The sequence below is a fragment of the Aphelocoma coerulescens genome, chromosome 20 (genome assembly GCF_041296385.1).
Source record: "Aphelocoma coerulescens isolate FSJ_1873_10779 chromosome 20, UR_Acoe_1.0, whole genome shotgun sequence".
Taxonomy (NCBI): Eukaryota; Metazoa; Chordata; class Aves; order Passeriformes; family Corvidae; genus Aphelocoma; species Aphelocoma coerulescens.
Genome location: NC_091033.1, coordinates 1,043,555 through 1,063,144, shown reverse-complemented (window position 1 = coordinate 1,063,144; position 19,590 = coordinate 1,043,555). Strand labels below are relative to the sequence as shown.

Below are 19,590 nucleotides of genomic sequence, written 5' to 3'. Positions count from 1 at the left end.
GATTCAAGTTAAAATAAAAATCCTTCTAGTCTTACACTACAAGAACAAGGAGACATGCCCAGAAGTAAGCACCAGTCTTTCGGTTCACATAAGGCATAAACAGCAATGGTATCAACTGAGCTGCATCTACAAAAGGATTAACGTTGTGAAGAACTACTCTAAATTCAAGTGTAGTTCGGAAATCAAAGATCTTTAGGAAAGTCATAAAGCTTCTATGACAAGGAAAAGCTACTCCTTCACCACACTTCTTAAGCCAGGCCATTTGCCAAGGGCTGGCCACAGAGGCAGCCCAACCACCTCCATTCAACCACCACACTGCAAAGAAACTTCCCTACCAAAAGCTCACCTGCTGCCTTCCTCTAAAGCAGTGCTTTTAGATTGATCCTCACCTCTGTTAAAGCAGCCTGCAAGGGTAGGGGGGAAAAAATACTGTTGCCTGTAACTTTGATTCACACCAAAAGATAAAGTATTCTAGCCACCTAGGAACTGAAAAAAATTAATTTCCTAGAGTAGTATCTGATAACAGACCGAGTTCACACAGCATGGATCTGAATTAGCCCACTCTTCTAATGGTTGAGGCAGGACTCCATAACTTTTAATTTAGAAAGGAAATTAAGAAAAACTTAAGATGGTTGGGATTTTACAGTTTATGTTGCATCACAATGTAGAAATTTTTATAAAAAGGCAGCAAGTACAAAGCTACATTTTATTTTTAAGAGGTTTATCCACCCATACCTCAAATATCCACTATTTTCTTTGCAGATTTACATCACTAAAATACTTTCTCATACTAGCAATGGAATTTCATGCCTCCAAATGTGGAGCAGACACACATTTTGCTTTAACACTTGTAGAAGAAATAACATCTGTAAGGTGATTATTTCCCTAGTATGCTTATTTTTCCTTTTCACTAAGGAGGGACGTGCAAAGCCAACACACTCCCAGAGTGTCGGTACATTACTGCAGCTTCCTGCAGTGGTTCTCCTCAGAAAGAGCTGCCATCTGGATGCAAGGGATTCATCTCAGCTCACCTACGTGGGGCTGGAGAGGAACATATACATCTCCCGACTTCAGTAACAGGACTGCACGCAATAGGGCTTCTATAAACACATCAGTTTTGGTGAGGAAGGTCTTACTATAGTTTCAGTCAAACATTTTAGGGAATATGAGTATCACAACTAAAAGGAAATCTGAAGAAAACAGCCAAAGCCATTTAATCAGTTACAGAAGCAGCAGATTCCATGAAAATCTGAACGCAGCTAGTCAGTTAACACCAACATTAGTCAAAGCACACACATACTACACTAACTTCGCCAAGCTTGTCAGAAGGCAGGAGGTCACAAAGTTGAAAGAGAGGAAAAAATGTTACGAGCAAAAATCTCATATCATTGGCCCCTCCTCTCAAATCTTCCTTTCTCTCCCCTCCCAAGTTATAAAACTTGGGCTGCTTTGGGTTCTCTCTCACATCCTGACCCTGACTTGCACTATGACCCAGCAGTCCTGTTCCTCAGACTGTGAAAGCAGGCTGGCTTTTCCATTTGCAGCCAATTTCAGGAACAGCTACCTCAAGCAGATGCATACTTGGCAGAACATTACATGAGATAAATTACTCAGTAGAGGGTCTCAACCATTTTACCCTGAAACACCCAGACTTAGAGCAAGACTGAAACCGTGAGACACAACCTTTACTGAGAACCATGACATAGCTCTGCACAAACCAGGCCAAGAGGCAGTGCCAAAATATGCTTCACCAGCATGACCGTGTCCATACAGAGAACTTCATTTCTCAGAAAGCAAGCACTGAACACAGGGGCTTGCCTACTGCAAGATTTTATGTTTCAGCCTCTGTCCTCTCCTGCAAAGATTGCTTAAAAACCTTGAACTACATTAAAACAGCTTGTTAACAAAACAACCCTAGATTGATCAGTCAGTCATAGCTACAACTTGGAAATAAGAACACCTTGCCAGAATATCTCTTCTAAAATTTTCTTCAGCAGAAAATCCATTTGTTCCAAAATCGAGACACAGACAGGATTTCCACTCTCGTAACTCTGAGAATACATTTATCCCATGTATTCAAGACCATGATTAAAACAAGGAGACTAGGCCTACCCCAAGAGCTGTATGGCTTTTCTCCAAAACCTCTTACTCCTCTATGAAGATCAGATCTGTTTCAAGAACAAATACTTCAGGATTTAGACAAGTCACTGCTTCCAAAAGAAAATGTTTCTAAATCTATATTATTGAAAGAAAACGTGTTATTTAAAAGGGAGAGTCTTTTCCATCAGTCATCATAAGGTAATTTAACTTTTAAAGACTATTCAACTATTCAGACAGATATCAGTGAGGAAAGTACACTTATCTCAGGGTAATGCAGAGGAAAATACATTAATATTGATCCCTTCAAGGATCATGATTTTTGACTTCTAAACCAAGCTTTCTGCTCTGCTAACAGTGCAGATCCTGTACACCTTCACCCGTAGCTGTTCTTACTCACTCCAGTTTAGACTCTGTCAGTGCTGAGCCCCAAACCTGGCATAACACCAAGTTCCAACAGAAGTGGGCTCCTCTTGAAACTGAAAATCTGTTTCATATTATCAGACAGAGGAAACCCAGTCATGGCAAACTTTCACTAATAACAGCCTCTACCATTTCCTCTGTGGAAACTGCAAAATCACTGCAGCCTTTTCCAAACCACACCCACCCTGACAAAAACTATTTTCCAAACCCTGACAGAGTGATTAAAATCATTCCTTTACAAAGCATCACACCAAAGACCCTTCCTTGAAATCAGCCCCACTTTCAAACTTCATACTGTCTCAGTGCTGCTTCATAAGCAAATCAGAAGAAATGCAATTCACTGCCACAATTCAACCTATTTCCTTCATTCTTTTGTGCATCCATGCCAAACCCAGGTACTTCCCTCCCTCTGCCACAAGGATACAATAAAGAAAAAAAAGAGGAACACCATGGAAAAAAACCCCATAGTTCTCTGACCCAGTAAAGGAGCACAGTCAACTTTGTCAGTTTGCATAAACATAATACTACTTTGCACTTAAAATTTGTGTTTTATTCTGGATGGGAAGCTTGCTGTCCTAATTCCTAGGAGGCACTCAGTACCTTTGTGGTGATTCAGGAGGACTACAGGGTAGGACAGGTAATAAAAAGCACTGGGAAAACAAGGAAGTAAAAGCAACTAGCCAGAGATTGTCTTGTGTTCCCTGGAGATGCACCACAGATGTTAGTGACCTGGGGTACTGCAGGCAGCACTGCCACTCCTACACAAGCAACATAAAAGCTTGTTTTGTTTCCTTCTAGGACAAAGCACATTTACAGCTGATTCCACAAAGCCTAAAGCTAAGACTGACTCTGCCATCCTCTCCAGCACCACTGTTCCAAATCTGCTGGCACATCTACATATAAAACTGCCAAGGACTAAGTCCATTCACATTTAGCACATCAGTTTGGTTTTTTTCTTACTCTGCAACAGTTAGTTTTGACCTTTTACTTTTATCATCTGCACCTATGTCACCAGCCTCACATCTCCATCAGTGGTAAAACAACGAAAGCCTCACCCAGTTCACCCCCTACAATATGCATGCCCCCATCGGGAATGGTCAGTCCAGAGAAGTCCATGGTCCCCACCGCAATCGGAACACCTTGCAAGTGGATGACCACAGCCATGCTGTGCTGAAACCACACACCTGCAGATGAGAAAAGGTATGATATCAGACTGCAAAGCAGTATTACAGACACCATTTATACTATACAATCCTAATGGCATCTTATGAAGACTAAGTGGAAGTCTCACAAGCACCACTTAAAAATTGTATGGGCACTGACATGGGAAGCTGATTAAAACTGACTTTTATTGCCTGCAGACAAAACACCCTCTGCGTAGCAGGTTTTGAACACAGCAGCAGTGCTACCATGAAGTATGCCTTACTGTGTTTTACCCTACACATAAAAACAGATACAAAACCCCTATACCTTCTAAACATGTTAACCCAAGAACAGCTCCTGTTCATCCAAGGATTTCTGCTCCTGCCTCATGTTGTTTTTGTGTACCATTTCACAGGTAGATGACTGGTTTTGGATGTGGCTGTAAGTTTCAGATGATGTCCTTCACACCAGTATTTCAAACCACAATGCTATGATCTTCATGCAAGTTTTTTGGGTTTGAGATCTTTTTTTTTTTTAGTAACAGAAGCAGGAACATGAAAGATTTAAACTGGACAGAAAGACCTTCTGACACTGCAACAAATTTCAAGGAATACTACATCATCCTCCTTCTCTCCAAAAGACACATTTCAAACAAGACACTGGACTATACACGCAGTTCTTACTTGCATGATGTAGCATCCTCAACTAGATATTCACCAGCACTTACTTGCTCTAAAAGCTTCCCAGATTCAATTAAAAACTACGCAGGCAAACTCTGAGCCACACAACACAGAAACTGGATCCTGAACTGATACTTAACATCTCTGTAACAACAACACTGAATAGCTAATTCCTCACCACTGACATTCCCTAAAACTGTAAGACTGAGCACTTGATTTCAGTCTCCTACTTTTCCTCTAGTTTATACAAGTAGATTAAGAGAACTGACACCAGTAAAAATCTACATTTGCTCTTCTCCTCAGGCAGAATGAAGACTTTCCCAAAGTACTCAGTGACAGAATTGAAAATGTGTTACATGAGTGAGCCTCCTCTGAACAAGATCCTCACTCTCTCCCTGAGATTACAGGGCCTGGAGACCATAATTTTCAACCTCTCAGCAACATCTCATGTAACTGTGCTGTCAGTTTAAACTGGTGCTAAGACTGGGATAGACCAACATGGAAGCAGAAATTATAAATATAAGCAATTCGACAGAACAAAAAAAATATTTTTCTATAATGAAATCTCTTTGAATTACCAAGTGCAATTAAAGAAATAAATACTTATTACTGAAAATAATTCTTTTCAGTCATTTGATCATGTCCCATTTAGCTGTTCTGGTTTCCCCTCTCTTTTCCTGTAACACACTAAAGATAAAAAATAAGCACCTAAACACTAAACAAAGAAAATGAATTTGGAAAAAGGTTTAAGTCACATAAAATAAATCAGGTTTTTCCTAAAAAAAAGCAACATTAATGAAAACCTACTTTAATGAGACTGCATATTTTCAGTTGAAGGAAAAATGGCAGTCTTCAAGAATATAAGAATTTAATGCAGATAAGTCTTGCAGAGGTGCTGTGGATAGTATTTAAGAAAAACCTGAATTTTAAAGCAAAATTTCAAAAGCTTGAAGAAAAGCTACAATTAGCAAAAACAAGGACCCATGCTTATACTCACCAAGGAACTTGTTTATGTTGCTGTAAACATTCCAAACAGTGTTGTGTATCTACAAGAAAGGAAAAATAAAAATCATGTGAATTCTGAGACTAAAACTACTTCAGAGCTCAAAAAAAATATCCTCTCTACAGTCAACAGCACCCCAATGATAAAGTAACACCTCTAGAACAAAAAATTTAATCTGAAAATATTTCAGTACAGGTCAGCAGGCTGCTGTGATCCAAATTACAGAGACACTTAAGAGACCCTTACAGATACGCAGACACTCCCTCTGCATATCCACATCAGATTTCTCCATCATGTATTTATCTGTTGTCAATTAAAAGCCACTAGTAACTTTATCATTACGCCTACTTTGGTGCAACAGGTACTGCAGTATTAAATAACTATGCATTAACTAAGCAGTCCTCTCCTGTCAGTGAAGACATCCTCAACTGGATGATCTACATTCACCACAAGGCAGAAGGAGCTGTGTGCTGCTCATACAAAAATGAACTAAAAGAGTTTCTCCAAAATGGTTTCTTCATCCACACATCCAATTCCTGTCAATACACACAGGCTTCCTCACACTGCAGGAGTGGCAAAGACAGCCATCTGAATTGTTTCCAGAAGCCAAATTTAGGCTGCAGATTGGGAACTCCCATGACATTTTCATGGTTTCTACCTGAACTGAAGCTGCATAGAACCTGTTGTGGTTTAGGAATGATATTCTTCCATCAAATGTTCCCACTGAAAGGGGAACTGGAGGCACAGAAGGTAAAGATCATTGGTTGACAGAAGAACAATTTACTGAAAACAGCAATGAGGGAAGAAAATGAACTGTAACAGCAATGGTATTAAAAACAGAAGTGTACAGAAGAGGCAAGCAGTTCACACGTGAATGCTCACTGCAGAGGCTGACACAATCCAACCACAGCCATGCCACCCAACCTGGAAAGGACCCCTTCCCAGAAAATGATGTGAGGTGGCACAGAATTTCAGTACAGGTCAGCAGGCTGCTGTAATCCAAACTAGAGAGACACTTAAGAGACCCTGACAGACACTCCCTCTGCAAATCCACATCAAATTTTAGCCACGCCCTCTTCTGGTTACTACAAAAATTAACCTTGTCCTGGCTGGAACCAGGACATTACCTATCCCTTATTCTATACCACGTACATCATGCCCAAATCCTAACCCCTTTCCAACTATACACACACATATATATAGACATGGATATCTACGCAAGCACAGGTATCACTTCCGTTGTCAATGGCTGTCCCTCCAAGACGTCTGTTGAGTTCATTTACCCCAAGACTGTAGGTTCCGTCCATCCTAGATGTCTTCTAGGGCAGGAGGGCTGGTTGCAAACTGCATCAGGATTTTATGACTGGTATATCTGGAGCAGTCTGTACACCTTGTCCATGGTAGTTATGGCACACAGTGGCACTGTCATGGCACTGTCATTCAGCAACCCATATTATACAATTCAACATTACAGACTCTTCTCACCCCACAATCAAATCCCTTTGAGGTACACATCATGTTTGCCTGTTCCTCTGCATTACCCAAGTGCACCCAGGTCCTTGAGCAAAAACAATCCCACAGACAGGCTTGTCTTTGTCTGAGGTAGGACTAACAAAATTGTCTTCCCTAATGTATTCCTCATATTCCAGCCCTCATGGGGACTTTATCCCTTTCTACAGAATGTGGAGGATTTGATTGGGAAGGGCCAGCTTGGTTGGTGGAGCCTCAAGTGTTAACTAACCAGGTGGCTTTTGCTACATGTAGATTTCAATGTCTGAAGGTTCCCCCACCCATTGCTTTCAATATGGTTGTTAACAGTCCATTATGCTGTTCAATTTTTCCAGAGGCTGCTCTATAAAGGAATATGATACACCCACTCAATCCTGTACTCTGTGGCCCAGATGTCTACGATCCAGTTGTCCAACTCAATCCTTTCTGGAGTGCCATGTTGCTTTTCAAGGCCCAGATGGTGCTCTGGGCAGTGCCGTGAGGCACGGGGTAGGCCTCCAACCATCCAGTGGTACCTTCCACCACTGTCAACAGGTAACACTTGCCTTGGCGGGTCTGCAAGAATTTGATGTAATCAATCCGGCAGGCCTCCTCCTATTTGTATTTTGACCATCACCCCCCACACCACAGGGGCTTTACCCACCTGGCCCTGCTTGACTGCAGTACACGTTTCACAGTCATGGATAACCATGGACCCCATCTCCCAGGTTAAGTCCATTCTGTGGTCGTGAGCCCATCTGTACTGTTGCCTCTCTTTCCAGATCACGAGGCATCATGAGCTGCCCACCGAGCCAGAAATAATCCACCTGAGGCAATTTAACCTTGGCAGCCTGATCCACCTGTCCATTGCTGCAATGCTCTTCAGTAGCCCAACTCTTGGGTACGTGTGCATCTACATGACACACTTTTACAGTCAATTTCTCTACCCAGGCAGCCATGTCTTGCCACACTTCAGCAGCCCAGATGGGTTTCCCTCTGTACAGCCAACTGGTCTTTTTCCATTGGTCCAGCCACCCCCACAGAGCATTTGCCACCACCCATGAGTCAATGCAGAGGTAGAACACTGGCCATTTCTCTCATTCAGCAATATTTGAAGACAGCTGGATAGCTTTCAGCTCTGCAACCTGACCACCTTGTCCTTCAATAGCTTCTGCAACTCATTGTGTTCTGCAACTCACATGGCAGCTTTCCATCTTCAATTGTCCCTATGGTATGACAGGAATCAGCAGAGAAGAGAGAGCATAGCTTTTCTGTTTCTGGTAGCTGATTATATGGTGGGGCCTCCCTAGCATGGCAACACCTTTTCCTCCTCCTCTTCTGATGGTACTGATATTTTTGCCTTCCTGCCACTTTGTGATGATTTCCAAGATCCCTGGGCAATTAGGGTTTCCTATTGAGCTCACTGTGCGGTCAGAGCGATCCACTTACTCCACACAGCATCAGTGGCACGATGTGTGGAAGGGAATTTCCCTTGGACATCCAGTCTGACTGGCAGTCGGGGTGCCAGAAAGTGCTGTGCTTCAGTCAATCACTTCTGAGGCAGCTCCAACCCCTCCATAGGCTGCCAAGATCTCTTCTTCAACAAGGGTGTAACAGGCCTCAGATCCTCTTTATCACCAAATCTAGAACCCAAGGGGCTGTCTTCAAGTCTCCACGGGTACTTTTTGTCAGAGACTCCAGGAAGGACCATGCTTCCTAGTTGCAATGTAGAGCACATTTTTCACATCTCACCCTGTCCTGACTGGTCCATTGACAGACAATACCTTTGTTTAATTTGTCCAAAACTTCTTTTTGTTGTTCAGGACAACTGTTGTTCTCACATGACAGAGAGGGCTTACAATCTTGACTATCTTACAGAATACGCATCCTCCAAAAACCCACAGTACCTAAGAAAACCTGTGTTTCCTTTTTGCTGACTGGACACACTATTTTGATGACCACATCCACTGGACTCTCACAACACCCATCTTTGGCATTTTATTCCTAGGAACTGAATTTTCTGGGCAAGTCCCTGATCTTGGCAAAAACAGCCTTCAGCCGGATTTGGATTATTTTTTCCCCTCTCTCAAAAACCTCCTCTGATGTGTTGCTCCCATACGATGATGTCACCATTGTACTGCAAGTGTTCTGGAGCCTCACCCTTTTCCAGTGCAGCCTGCAGCACTCCATCGCAGATGGTGGGACTGTGCTTCCACCTCTGGAGCAGTCAGTTCCAGGTGTACTGGAAGCCCCTCCAGGTAAACACAAACAGTGGCCTGCACTCTGCTGCTGAAGGAATGGAGAAAAACACACTGGCAATGTCAGTGGTGGCATCACTTTGCTGACCTGGACTTCATACTGAAGTTCCAGCATTTCTGGCACAGCAGCACTCAGCGATGGTGTGACTTCATTTAGGCCACAATAGTTCAGTCAGTCTCCACTCTCCACTGCACTCATGCACTGGCCATATAGGACTATGGAACATTTCCTCTCCAACCTGCTTGAGTCTTTCAAGTCTGTCCACAGTCTTGGACAGTTCACAGCCAAGGCACAGGTCAGTCAGGAGGAAAAAAGATGATCTCATATTGTCAGAGTCAGGTAGTCACCTGGAGCACTTCTTGTCCTCCGTCTTTCACTGATATCAATGTCAACGCGCTGGTGCACAACAGTGGTGTGCTCTGTACAAACTTCTGCCATATGGATTGTTGTGAAAAACTGGAGCAAACAATTACTGGCTCAAATCAACTACAGGGGAGGGGGCAGGGCAAGTTCTGTGGAACGTGGGAGGTGCACTGCTCCATTCCATACCCTTGCCCCCAGGAACCTCTAGTCCAGCCCACAATGACTGTCAGGCACTGGCACACCACAAGCAATGCCCCACACCCCATGCCTGCAGCTTCAATCTAGCCCCGGAGTGGCTGGATGACCAGAAGCCCCACCTGGGGGGCATAGCCACAGGAGGCCAGAGCAGATAAACCCCACTGCTCTGAGATGCATGTGGTCACACCCCTATTGTTCTTGGATTGTATGGTAGCTGAGATTGCACTGGGATTGAAGATAGGAGCTGCATCTTGGTTTTCTCTCTTTTTCATTCCTAACTTCCTCTTCTTGAAATATGGGTAATTTAAGGTTGGATGGGTAGTTTGCTAAATGAAGTGCTTTATTCTGATTGACCGTTTTGTTTTAAATTTTGCCAAATTCCTGCTCTGCTAAAGTTTGCCAGTTAAGTTTGGTTTTCTAACCTCCTGAGAATGTTGCCGCATTTCTCCAGAGGGCTCACCTCAGAGAAAAGTAGTACCCCTTTCAAATCAACTTGTCAAGAGAGCACTAGGGCTCAACATTTATGTACACAGGACCTCATCTGGATTTATAGGGGAACTGCTCATTATTTGAATCCCTATAGATTACCCCCAGCACAGCTAATTGTCTCAGGTTGTGGATACCTTTCTCTATGATGTTCCACCTGCTTGGGTGCCTATTAGATCATCTTTGAGAGTAACTTTCCCTCACACTTGACAGGAGTTGCCTCCAGAAGCTAAAAGTTTGTCCTCTTCCTGATCCCCCGGTCAATGCCTGCATCCCAGGACAGGGATCCCCGTTGCTTGGCTACATTACCACCCAGTGCCTCACCATCAGCTGCAATATCCCAGCTCTGAGGTTGCTCTGGGTGTTCCAGCAGCACAGTATACACTCACAGCAGGATGTTGAACCTAAGATTTTTTTATCACCAAGCATCAACATGAATTTTAGCCATAAGATAAAAAATACTATGACTGAAGATAGAAGGAGCAAGTCAGAAAGCACAAAAATTATCTGGTTACAGTACCTGCAGCAGTAACTGGACTTGGGGACTTCTGACTCCTAGAAGAAATCTACCTGTAAAAACACCCATTAAAAAAAATGCTAAGAAACATTTTTCACAGATAATTTGCAGCACCTGCAACATCAACCACTAAAAAGTCCACAGGTCATTGTTTCCACCCAGTCACTATACAGTGTTCTGACACCTAGACGTGGCATTCTGTACTATTATTTCATTGCTTCCTGCCTTGACAGAGCCAAATCTACCCTACTTGTTGATAAAGAGGATATCTTCAAGACAGCCAAATAAAGGAAAATCTTCCAAATTATACTGCCATTAGAACTGATGAAAAATTATGTCTTTATTTAAGATAATTCATTAAGCAGACACATCATCTGTGCATACCCCACCCTGTAAGAAGGATGTGACTCCCTTTTTTTAAGAAAAGAAAGGGGTGCACTTCAAGGCTGCTTGCAGACTTGTCTCACAGCTTAGAGATGAAAGGACAGCAGGAAAAACAAACACAAAAACGTAAGTGCCTATTTCTGCAAGCCTGGTAACAGCAACAGATGACAGCTGCAGCGTAGGCAAATGACTGATACAAATACAGGGGATCATGTAGCAAAAAAAGCCATTAGCAAACTACAGTATAGGGAAGACTCAATTCCAGCCTGGTGTACTCACAACCCCTGCTATGCCAACACATGCTTTTAAAACTAACTAAAATCCTAACTCAAACCCTACAATAGCACTCTCTTTGCATCACTGATGCACAGGTCTAGGCTAAGGATGCTCAGCTCTACATCTGGAGCATAGAGGCATTGAAGATAGTTTTCTGACTCAATGACACTGTGGAACAAAAGGATATCCTCCATTTCCTTGGGAAAGAAGTGCTGATTTTAAGCAGTAGAAAATTAAGTCAATCTTGAAACCAGTATTTTAACATCAGCAACAAGATCAGGAAAGCTCTTTGGTGCCAACTTCATATTAAAAGCAAACAAACAAACCAACCTGCACAATAAGCAATAGTGCTTCCTCTCTTTCCATTAATACAGGCTACAAAGCTGAAGACACAGATGGAGACAGTTTTCCTTTTTAATCAATTTCCTTTTAAACAACCTTAAGAACTCCATTTCAGGTAGGTTTGTGAAAAAGTAAGGCAGACTGTAGCTGGCTGGCTACACTTAAGTAAGGCTGGTTGAAAGTTCTCAAGCCCAGTAAAAACACAGAGGCATGTCAACAAACTAACATGCCTCAGAAAGGAGTGTTTATATTCCAATATGCATTATTATCTGCTGCCAGTCAGCATGGACACAGTATACACCCATGTACGCATGATCATTTAAGCCTGGTGCTTGCAGTCACAAAAATACTGAAACGCCAGTAGTTCCAAAAGGTCCTTAGCAATCTACAGGCCATGTAGCTATTGGTATCTGGATAGCAAGGACAAACCAAGTGTTCCAAGCCACCATTTCTCACCTGAAGAAAGAATCTTCCTGCAGGAAGTACAAGGACTCAGAACAAACCTGTAGGCAAGCAAGAGCAGAAGTATGAAGATAATGAATTAACTGAAGCAAAAAAGAAAAGAATAGACTTACTCAGAAGTACAATGAACTCATAAGCACTTCACAAGACTTCTCAATATGATGCACCAGTCCAAAGGATATGCAACTGTTCTTTTTTCTTAAGATTTAAAAAAACACACTGTATCCATGCAACTAGACAACCATCAAGAGCACAGTTTAAATACTGACAACGACCACTTGTAGAGCTGAGCAATAAATCCTTCCCCTGTCCCATGTACATTCTTTAGCTCAGTTCACAGTGCAAGTGCTCACATGTGTACAGGACAGGGTCACACAGGTAGGACAGCCAGTGTCAGCCTGTCAGTCTGACAAATTACAGCTACAGACTATACCTATCTTCTACAGATGCAGTTATAAACAAAATATGCAGTTACAAACAAAATATGCAGTTACAAAGAATTTCTTTCTATTATTTCTATCCCTACCATTAAATTAGGGGTTGCACTCTCCGTTCCTGGCCAAGAGGGAGAATTTAAGTCAACACCATTGCCCAGGTAATTCAGGAAATACAAGAGCAAAAGAAAGTGCTACAGAGAGCTTAGCCAATTAAAGCTAAGAATTAATTACATGCTTCTTATGTTTCAGTCAAGGCAGTACCGTTATGAGCAATTACTGCCCTAGCCTCATTCCCAACTTGACCTTAAAATTACAGGGAAACAGATTTTACCCTCAGCCTGCTCAAGTAAAATTTTATTTCCACTGAGGAGACATCCACAAAGTTATCAGCAAGAGCGTAAACTACTGAACTCTTCCACAAGCTGACTTAGGTCAAACAACATGCATTCATCTAAGCCACCTTTATTTACTACTATGAAACTATTAGAAGTCACACAAAAATTAAAAGAGAGAATTATACTATGACTGATCTTTGCTTAAGTCTTCTCATTTGACTTTTTCTTTTGGGAACTGGTTCTGCGAAAGGATCCTTACTCATTACAGAAAATTAAATGAAGCCAGGCCAAAAGCACTTGTTACAGAGATGCTCAATTACAAGCTGCTGTACAGATACTTACAAAAGGTTAATTCAAGTCATCAACATTGCTTTAACAATTTGTTTAATTCTCCTACTGCATACAGCACAAAAATTCTGTAGTCAAGTGACATTTATTTTATTCAACTTGGACTCATCAACTTTCAGATATCCTTCCTGATTTGTTTTCAAGCATTTAGGCTAGAAACAATAGCCTGGGATCACAGAAACATCTCTGGTACTCAGATTTTCAGTAAGTAAAGGAGACAAAACTGTTTCCCGAAACTGTACCTATTTCAATTAAGCAAGCCCTGGAATGGCTACGGATTACCAACTGGTACAAAAATCCACTTTACTGCAATAAACCGTATCTGAACACAGACCTGTCACGAAGAACACCACGGTGCCTCCCAACCGTACGCATTACACAGGTACAAGAGGCAGCTTTGGGGTCAATGCAAAGGTCCACCGTAATCTCCCTTCTTTTAAAACGGTTTACAGGGACAGAATGCAGCGCGATAAAGAAATGCTCCAGATTTAATTGGACAGAAAAGTGACGGAAGCCTCCCCCTGCCGTGCTAAACATCTGGCAGGGCAGGTACCTACTCCGCGCGGGTTCCGCACTCCCCCGGACCGGCTGAGGTGCAGCCGCCTCGCCGAGCACCCCCGGGACCAAACCCGCCGGGGCTCCGCAACTCCCGTTCCCGCAGCATCCCGCCCACCCGGCGCCGCTCCGGACCCATCAAATCCCCGGCTCGGGCCCCGGTGCCGCCGCAAGGTCACTCGGCCGCCCCCACCGGACGGGCCCGCAGCGCCTGCGCTCGGCCCGCACAGACTCACCTGCGGGCCGCCGCGAGCGGGCGGCGAGAGGGAGCCAGGGTCGGGGGAGCGGCCGGGGCTGCCCGAGCCGCGGGCCTCAGCGGGGCGGGAGCGGCCCCGCTCGGCGCCCCGGGGCCGCAGGCGGGAGGCGCCGCCCGGCCCGGCCCGGCCCTTTGTGCGCGGGGACGCGCCCGCCCGGCCTCCCTCCCCGCCTCTCCCGGCCGCGCCGCGGGCCCGCAGCGCGGGGCTGGGCAGGCGACCCGGCCTGCCCGGGCGCCGCCGCGCTCTTACCGAGGGATCTGTACGGGAAAAAGGGTTAGAACGGAGCCGCCCCGCCCGGGCCCGCGGCGCGCCGAACCCCACGCACCGACCGCAGCCGCACAAAATGGCCGCCGCGATGCGGCGCCGCCGGGGGGGCGGGGGCCGCAGGAGCCCCGCCCGCTCCGGCCGGAGGGCGCGCGCAGGGGGCGGGGCCGACGCGGGGGCGAAGGGGCGGCCCTGGCGAGGGACCCCCGGGGAGCGGCCCCGCCGGGCCGTGCCGGGCCGGGCCGGGCCGGGCCGGGCCGGGCCGGGCCGGGCCGGGCCGGGCCGGGCCGGGCCGGGCCGGGCCGTGCCGTGCCGTGCCGTGCCGTGCCGGGCCGTGCCGGGCCGGGCCGGGCCGGGCCGTGCCGTGCCGTGCCGTGCCGTGCCGGGCCGGGCCGTGCCGTGCCGAGCCGTGCTGCCGGGGCGGGGGGAGCGGGCGGTGGTCTCGGAGCGGGGGAGCTCCGCCCACAGCACAGCCACAGTGCCCTGCGGGGAGTGTGAGCGCGGGGGTGGCACAGGGCTGAAATACAGGGGAGAGTTGGCGGCCTGACCCCTTGAGCCCCCCGTGAGGCGGATGCCAGGATGCGGGCGTTCGTCCGCACACCCGTCCCTGACTGTCGCAGCCACCGCCGGCTGGGCTCGGTCCCTTCTACTGGTGTCCCATGTGCCCGGGATCGGGTGAGCCTGAGCAGTGCCCATCCGAGGGGATCGTCGCTGTCCCTGAGCCCTGTTCACCCTCTGGTGCAGCCAGAGGGACTGCGGGCTCTGCTGTGGATAACAGAGCTGTTCAGGGGCAAATTCATTTTATTTTCTTTTTTTTTTTTGGTAGTCTTATGCTAGATTAAAGCCCAAACTAGATTGCCACAGAAGAGCAAAAATCTATGCACGTTGGAATTCTTAATGTCAAATATTACAGTGTGTGTGACTGTGGGTGGATAAATTCTCCCTGGTGCAGGTAGGTTTCCTGGGATAATCCTGGCTCAGAGGCCACAGACCAGCAGAGGATTGCTGCCTGTCAGGTTTCATGATTGAAAGAGTAACTGCTGTGGCCAAGGCGTCCACAAACATAGTGCCAGGGCTGCAGGTGCTGTTGGGCTTTCGAGGAAGACACAACATGGCCCAAGTGCTTTTCCCTTCTGTCTTCCTTCTCCTCCAGCTGCAAGAACTGCTGTTGCTGCAGAAATCTGGCTGGTTCTTTGACATCAGCCTCAGCCCACTGCCACAAGCATTGCAGGACCCAGAGAGCACAAAGGATGGTTTAGAGCAGACTGTCCCCATCACTGTACAGCAGTATGTGCTAGTGCTTTTCTGACTGAGCCTGTGAACTGTGTGCTGGGAATCTGTGGTAGCAGAGTGGCCTGCTAATAATACTGCAACAGGGAAAAAAGAAAGCGTTGAAAATACAGTTTTGAGTTTGGATTTATATTCTACCTTGAGATCTCACAAGGGGTCTTAATATCACAGGTTTCTAGAAGAGAAAAAAAATTGCTGAAAGAATTAAAATAGAAAGCAGTTGGAAAATAACTCTAACGTTTTGAGAGAAATAGAAATTTATTTTATTTTACCAAAATATCAGCATAGTGTTTGTGTAATGGGTTTTTTGACAGCACTGTATTTCATTCTGGAGTTTCATCACTTGAAAAAAACTACAGACTCTTAGCACACCTGCCGTGAGAACCACTTCCTTCTCCTCCGAAACGGGTCTTCCTAGAGCCTCCTGGAATCCTTTGCTTTGCTGTTCCCTCTGAGAGCACATGGCTTTTGGCAGTTCAGGGTTGTGTCTGTGCCAGTTTGTGACATTTCTCCTTGTTCGCTGTACAGGGGTCCAGCTTCTCTATCTGGTGTAAGTGTCCATGGTTAAAATGATCAGGAATGCTCCGACATTTGCCATACTTGCCTGTTCTGGCTGGCCACAGAGCGGCAGCCCTTCCCAGGGAACAGGAACGGTGCTCCGCCACAGATACCTGGCTGGTCTCTGCTTGTTCTGATGCGGGTCACAGACAGGCCCTGCTTGGATCAGCTGGATCAGTTCAGGCCCAGTGTTTCCCCACACATCAAAGAAAGTAGTAAATTTGGACAAACTAAGCTTTGCAGCCCAGGAAGGAGCCCACACTGGTGAGAACGGAGGCAGGCAGCACTGCTTTCCTCTTATCCTCTCTGCTCATCAGACCCTGCCAAGATTTTGGGCAGAGACCTCCTTCCTCTTGCCCTTGCTGAGCTGCTACAGTTCTGTGCTGTGAACTTCAGTGGATTTCCCTGCAGGGATGTCACCATGCTGGGAATATCACAGTCCATGCCAGTTGAATGTGGTGCAGGGCTCACAGCCCTTGTGGCTGGGCAGGACATGTGGCACAGGGAAGCTGGGGCGCAGCCGATGCTGCTCCTCCGCCTGGCGAGCTGGAGAAGAGCTGCAGCTGGAGCGTGTGCCAGAAACGGCGTTGTGAGGAGAGGACACCATCCTTGGGCTGTGCCCCTCGCTGTTTCCCAAGAGACCTGTGGTAATTACTGCACCTCCAACAGATTGCTCTGCCTGTCTCTTGCCTTTGTGCAAGGAGCGAGGCTGGCAGGACTCTGCAGTGCAAAAGCTGCCCCAAGGAACCAGACGGGCTGGAGGAACGGGCACCGGAGACCTCACCAAATGCAGCCAAGAAGGGGTAGGAAGTGACAGCAGATGGGGAACAGCAGAAACCAGGTCAGGGGAGACTGAGAAGGTGGCAGAAAGGTGCCTGGGCTGAAGGGGAGCCTGAGGAAAGGGGAGGAGAGGGCTTTCCCTCAGCCTGTGATTCTCTACTGTTTCTCAAGACGTGAATCAGGAATTAGATATTGCCAGGGATGGGCCAAATATCCAGTTTGCTGCAATTTCCCCAGTTGTGGCTGCTTGGCCATGACAGGGAAGAAGGTCTAAAAAGGGAAAGGGGGAAAAGCAGAACCCAAACTGGGCATCTTTGGTGTGGCAATTCCTTCCATTCCTTCCTGCTGTCAAGGGCACTTTGCCTCACAGAAGGACAGGACAGGGGAGGAGGGAAGGGGCCTGTGAACAGGAGCTCTCACAGCCAGGTCCCATGGAGGGGGTGGCCCACAGGGCTGTCCAAAGGGGCCTCCAGGAGGTCACCCCTCCCCCCCGGGTGTGGTGGGCAGTTTCTGTGTGATGCAGTGCCAGCGCAGTGATGTGACAATGCAGTGATGTGACATCACCATGATGCAACAATGCCCCATGGCTATATTTAGCCAGGAGACCAGCTGTTGTGTCTCGGTTGGAGCAAGAGTCAGTGTGGGATCACAATACCATGAGAGGTCTTGGAAGGAGCTGTGGAGCTCCATCTCACTGCTGGTGTCCTGCCATAAGGCAGAGGCACTGCTGAGTGCACTGGGAATTAGGGGGGAGGAGAGCAGTGGGCCAACAGAGAGGGCTCTGCTGGGTAGCCTGGGACACAGGGTGATGCTCTAGGGCCTCAGGACTGCTGTGCAGGAGGCTTATTGAGCAACACCTGGGTGTCTGTGTCTTTCCATCTCAGCCCTGGAAGACCACACCCGGGAGAAAGAGATACCAAGAAAATGGACCCTGAAGTGCTGAACCTCCCACTCGCAGTCAAGATCCCTGTGGCACCTGGATCCAAGCCTGTCTTCTTCAGGGGAAAGCTGGGTGAAAAGGTAGAGGGAGTAGAAGGGTAGAATATCTCTCCCCTTTCAAAGAGTCCCATCATGCAGAGATGTTCTTGTGGCCACCTGCTCTATAGAAGGAGCTGCAGCCCTTCAATTGGACAGGGGTGGGCAAGGGAAGCTCCAGGCTACCTGGAATACAGAGGAAAAAGCACTTGTCCATCTTGGCACTGGTTTCTGGCACTGTGCATGTGTGAGGCTGAGCCCCTGCCTGCAGCAGGCAGCTCTGTGTGTCTGGGTGCTAGGGCAATGCAGCTCATCCCAGAGTGTCAAGACAGGCCCTGGAGCACCTTTGAGGGAGATTCCAATCTTCTCCTGCTTGCCTTCTTGGCACCCTAGGAATAGCTTGGGCTTCTCTGCTTGGGGAATACATGCACTGTTGTTGTCCAGCTTGCACTGCACCTCCCCAAGGTAGAGTCTTTCTGTAGGCAAAGGCAGCCAACACAGCCCTTGGGCCTGCTTAACCCAAGGAGACTGGTTTCATCCATTCTACACTGGCTGCATTTGAGCCTTTGAAGGTTCATTTGTGGATGGGTCTGCAGTTCTTCCTGGTGGCCTAAGATACCTATTTGCTGGTGGGTTTTGTCTTCTCTCCCTAACCCATCACAGCCCAACCTGGCCCAGCCCAGCCCTGTACTCTGTGCAGGTCTCTGTGCCTACAGAAGGATGGAGAAGACCTTCACCTTTTCACAAGTACCATGTGTACCTCTTTGCTGCTCTCTCCTGTCTATTTCATACTCTGGAAACTCTCTCTTACAGCTCCCCCCTCCATATCCTTATTTCAATCTGGACGATCCCTACTTGCACCAATTCAGCCTGAAATACAACTGCCTGCATGACCCCAGCCTTCGGGACTACCACAAGCGCAAGGACATCCTGCAGATGCTGAAGAAACAGGGTGCTATCACCTGTGACAACAAGGTAGGTTTGGATATCAGGCCAATCAAGAACAGCCCTCTTCAAGCGGGGCTCACACAGCCCTTGCTGCAGCTGCCTGCTGCTGCCAGAGGGCAGGGCTCTGTGCTGGTGTCCCTGAGAGCAGAAGCAGCACCAACATCCCCCTGGCAAGTCCCAGTCTTGCCCTTCTCAGGCTGTCCCACACTCCCTGCATGAGGAGGAGGCAGCCGGGGCGAGGCCTGGAGCCAGGGCAAGGAGCCCCAGTCAGCCCTGGCTGGGGGGACATCAGGGGCCCTGACATCGGGGCAGGGGGGAGGGCTTGGGGGCAGCTCCCCTCCTGCTGGGGTCGGGCTGTTTTGGGGATGGCCATCTGCATGGCTTGACAGTGCTTGGGGGATTCTGCCCTCGTCCCTCCACAGGTAGTTTGCACTGTGAAGGACTTCAACGAGTACAGGCAGTACCTGACCAGGCTCAAGCTGGAGGCAGAACAGATCTTGGGGCAGCAAGAGGTGGGCAAAGCGGGGTGTTCAGGGGCACGGGATGGCGGTGCCCAGGGCTGGGGCGTTCCTTGAGGGGGACGCGGTCAGTGCAGAAGAGAGGAGGGCTGTGCTGGGCCGGGCGCAGTGGTGGGGAAAGGACTCAGTGGCTGGGAGCTGAGCCAGCACAGGGTGCTGGGCTGGGCACGGGCAGCAGGGCCATGTGCAGGCACGCACAGGGCT

General features: G+C 47.4%; 1 protein-coding gene across 11 annotated transcripts in view; it reads right to left on the bottom strand.

The window, feature by feature from the left end:
- PHF20 (PHD finger protein 20) overlaps window positions 1–14,407 on the bottom strand; it is a 71,782-nt gene extending 57,375 nt beyond the window's left edge. For 6 of the 11 annotated variants that reach the window (XM_069034412.1, XM_069034419.1, XM_069034420.1 and 3 more), the window contains exons 1-5: window positions 14,303–14,407; window positions 12,116–12,162; window positions 10,661–10,710; window positions 5,341–5,389; window positions 3,576–3,704 (exon numbers count right to left, since the gene is read on the bottom strand). The gene's annotated coding sequence lies outside the window, so the exon portion shown is untranslated. Of the gene's footprint in view, window positions 1–3,575; window positions 3,705–5,340; window positions 5,390–10,660; window positions 10,711–12,115; window positions 12,163–14,032; window positions 14,071–14,302 lie in introns of those variants that run through there. The other 5 variants (XM_069034414.1, XM_069034413.1, XM_069034415.1 and 2 more) reach the window with 5 other exon arrangements.
- Between the last annotated feature and the right edge of the window lie 5,183 nt (window positions 14,408–19,590).